A 4,593-nucleotide genomic window follows, 5' to 3' on the forward strand; every position below is an offset into this window, starting at 1 on the left:
ATTGAATATGTAAATATACTAAAAATTACCAAATTATATACTTCTAATCAGTGAAGTATATGGTCTGTGAATTGTATGGTCTCAGTAAAACATTAAAAAATTGTGCACGTCCAGGTATAGAAAATATTACTAACGTAAATGTATAGGGAAATGAAACCAATAAGGTAAAGTTAACCTCTTTTTCATTTGGTCACATGTAAGGGAATTCCACAATTTTTCTTCATGGAACCTGCAAAAAAGGCCACAGGATTCATGAAATACTGGAAAGTATTCTGGAAATACTTCTGGTTTTATAAAAAATGGTTTAAAAAGCTTATGCATTCTTTGAAAAGGTTGCTGGTATGAAACAATGACAGTTCTTAAGAGTTCCACAATTTGGGGAAATGGCAGGTGAAAAAGCAGATATATGAATTCACTTGAGCAGTCCTTATGGGGTGACTTCTTTTTATACTAAAGCATAGACATGGAGATTAATAAGGCATTGTCTCTGTGCTTAATGGACTCACAGCAAGAAGAGTTCAGAGACTTCTAAATGACATAGGATTCAGAGGGACACACTACTGTGACCAATCCGGGAGACTATCTGCAAGAAAAAGTAGCAAATCCAAGTGCGATAATTACACGCAACTTGAGGGTTAAATTGCCTCCCACTTATCAAAGCATTAGGAAGACTAATAGCTCACACTTCTACAGTACTCATTTTGCATCAAGCTCTATTTAAGTTGCTTACATAGATTAGCCAGTTCATCTTCCTTTTACACTATATAAAAATTAGCTATTGAAATAAGCCCCAGTTGTAGGGGGCGAATCTGTGGAAGTAACAACTTAAGCCACTGGCTCAAGATCACAGAGTAAGGCAGGATCAGAGGAGGCCAGGATCATGGATCCAGAGACCCTATTCCAAAGAACATTGCCCATAGAAAGACTCAAACCAGCACAGGCTTTTCCACTTTCTCTGTTTCCTTACCACAGTCTTCCCAAGTCAAAAGTGTTTTTTATTCATCACACTAATCACATTATAATAAATATAAGAAAAACTTCATCCACAACCAGCTAACACATCACTGACTCATATGTGTCATTATTTTTTCCTTTCTGTTCTGGTAGTCCTTTTCAGGGCAGATTTTTCCTCTCTTACTTTGAAATAGTTTTTTTCTGACTGATGTTCTCTCGAGATGCTTTAACCCATACCTTACCCCGTTTGTGTTTCTGAGAAGTTGGGAGGTAATATCTCATTTCAGGAGTGAATGGGACTACTTGGCCCTACATGAGCTACCACATTCATAGCATCCTTGATAAGGAAAGGACAGGGCAGGGAGAGATGTCATCATTAGAGAGAGCAGAGACAAATTATTCTCAATACTTAGTGGCTGAAGAAAGACCTTTGTTATCTCAAGGTTCAAGTGTGGCTTAGCCAGGTGTTCCTGACTCCAGATTCCTCATGAGGTTGCAGGCAACATGGTGATCAGGGATTCACCAGCTGAAGGTTTGACTAAGACAAAGATCTGCTTCCAAGCTTGCTAATATGGATATTAACAGGAGACTTCTGATTCTAGAGACAAGCTGCTCACAACATGGCAGTTAGCTTTTGTCTCATGAGTGATGAGAGAGAATGTGTACATAACCAAGGTGGAAGCCTGGATGTCTTTTTGCCTTTCTTTCTTTTTTCTTTTTGTCTTTCTTTTTTTTGTGATAGTCTTGCTATGTTGCCCAGGCTGGCCTAGAACGCCTGCATTCAAGTGATTTTCCTACCTCTACCTTCTGAGTAGCTGGAACTGCAAATGCCCGTAACTGGTATCTTTTATAAGCAAATTCTCAAAGGAACATACTATGGCTTTTCAGCATTACACCAACCTTTACATACATGGTAGGGAAATCTATAAGGGTAGGACTGTCTAGAGGTAGGGATCATTGAGACCGTCACAGAGACTGATTACCATATTTGGACAGGGGCTAGGACTCAGAGAAGCAGCCATACTTCTGTGTGTACATCTTAATTTATATGAGTGACATCCCCTGATATTTTGCAACGTATATAATCATACATAGTGGCCTAAGTGGCAGTGCTGGGCCAAATGGGGAAGTCAGGAGAATTAGTCCTTGGTACTCTTCCATTCCCTGTTAGAAATTGATTCATCTATGCAACATTTTTAAGTACCACCTTTGTGTGTGTACCTTTGTGACAATGCTGTACTAAGTAATGAGGTCATTAGGGTCTCAGCACTAATGGAGCTTCAATTTCCCCTTATTAGCATTGGCTTTACTATCCAAAGCATTCTGGGTACCATAAGGTGCCCATAGCTTCCCTCAAGCCAGGCATTAAGTAAAAAATCATTGTCTTTGCTTCTATTCTCTTAGGTGAATCTGAGCTAATATGATGTTTCTTGCAGAGTATAACCCAAATGTTTAATAGCCCCAGTCACTGAGTGCCTAACAGGATAGAAGCTGCCTAAACAAGTGTCAAGGCTCTACCGCATGATGCTTTCTGCTGAAACCTAGACCAGTTCCCCTCAGAGACATCTTTTCTATCACCCATCCAGTCAAGCTGGAAAACTAATTGTGACTGCCTTCTCATGAAGTTGGTAGTAACAAAGTTATAAGAACTCTTCAGAAAACACTGACATTTGCCAATTCTAAGGGGGAAAACGTAGCTTCTATTAAAGCCCAGAAATAAATGTAGGAAAGGAGAGAGTGAGCCCATGATGACAGATTGATGGGCCAGAGCAGGAAATATAAAGAAGGTGAGCTATTTGTCTTATAGACCAAATTTGCGTCTTAGGGGACAGAAAGGAAAAAATCAAATAAAAGTGTATGTTTGTACACTGGAATCATGGTAAACTGTCCTGAGGCTCACAGATTCTACAACCAATCTGCTGATTTCAAATCTTAGCTTTGCTACTCACGATCTGTAAACGTGGGCAAGTAACACTCTCTGTACCTCAGGGTTCTGACCTATTCCATGAGGTTGATGAAATGAGACCAAATGTGACAGTTGTGGCCTAGTATACGTAAAATGCTTAGAACATTGCCTACTACAAATTTAAAACACAGAAATTGCTAGTTATCTTTATTGAAGAAATTAGAGCAAGGTCAATTATGTTACCAATATAAAGAAGTCGATTTCCCTCCCAACGAGTATTTACTGAATATCTATAGCAGTGAACCACAGCTAACAGTACCCTTTTTCTTAAAGTGCTTACATGTATTTGTGTATAGGATGGTGTGGGATAGGGGCTGGAGAAAGAAGGGAAAGATTAAAACAAACAAGTACAAATTATGTCCAATGATGGTCATGAGAAAAATAAATCCTAGGAGGGAGACAGGAAGCTCTAGGGGTGAAGAAAGAGAAGAATGTTGGGAGATAGGAAATACAAAAGTACAAGAGTCTTGAGGCTGAGGAATGCTTGGTGTGTTTTACAACAGCAAGGTCAGTGTGGCTGGAGAGAGATGAGGATCAGGTGAAACTACAACTTGAGGTCACAGGGGTCCTAGTTGGGAGGGGCAGGCAGATCACTGAGGGCAAGAAGCCACTTCAAGAACTGGCTGCTGCTGTAGGATGCAAAGCCACTGGCCTTTCAGGAAAGAGGAGAGACCTAACCTAACCCATGTTTTATAAAACTACCCAGACTGCTGCTTGTAGGGGTGGGAGTAGCAGATGGACAGTGGGAAGGAGAAAGATCAGGTAGGAGACTATGACTGAGAAATAATGGTGGGTATCAGCAGTGGGAAGGGGTAGGAAGGAGTGGCCACTTTCAGGATATATTTTTGAGGGCAGAGTCAGTGGAATGTGCTGATAAAGTGGATGTAGAATGTAAAGCAGGGAAGGGTCAGGAAGAGAGCTCTATGAGGACAGGAATTTTTGTCACTTATTCAAAGTTAGAGCCCTACCACCAAGACTCAATATTCTTTTCTTTTAGACAAGGTCTCGCTGTGTAGTTTAGGCTGGCCTTGAACTATGTAGCTCAGGCTGGCCTCAGCCTTGCAAGCGCTGGGATTACAGGTATGGGCCACCACACCCAGCTAATATTGAATGCCTAGTACTTAACAAATATTCCTGGAATAAATGAAAAGTGAAACTCTGATTTGTACTATTCCTTTTTTGAACACTGTAAGTAGTAAATAGCAGTTAAAACATCTTCAGACAAATGATGTACTTGCTGTTGGAGCCAGCTTCAGCAATCAAGCGGTGAAACCTCTTCCAATCCTTCCCACAGGACAAACGTTGACACTGCTGCATCCTGGCTCCCAGCAGCCAATGCACAAGGACTGAAAAACAACTTTGACATTTTCTGTAACAGAAGAGCACTTTGTTATAAAACATTCATTGTGAAGAAAAACTAACAGGATTCATACAGAAAAATATACACAAGAGCAGTTTATTTGGAGAAAAGCATAGCGAATGAGAGACTGGGACTGTACTTCAGTGGTAGAGTATACATACTCAACACGCAAGAAACTGTGAGTTTAATCCCCAATACCAAGTCACAACACACATGGAAGAGTTTGATGTTTCTGTGTTCTTAAAACATAATCAGTAAAGTCAAGATAATAATATACAAATAATTCATGAAGACGAATTATGTAATCAATTAA

Source organism: Chinchilla lanigera, unplaced genomic scaffold (genome assembly GCF_000276665.1).
Source record: "Chinchilla lanigera isolate Chin_1 unplaced genomic scaffold, ChiLan1.0 scaffold00029, whole genome shotgun sequence".
In the NCBI taxonomy this organism is placed as follows: domain Eukaryota; kingdom Metazoa; phylum Chordata; class Mammalia; order Rodentia; family Chinchillidae; genus Chinchilla; species Chinchilla lanigera.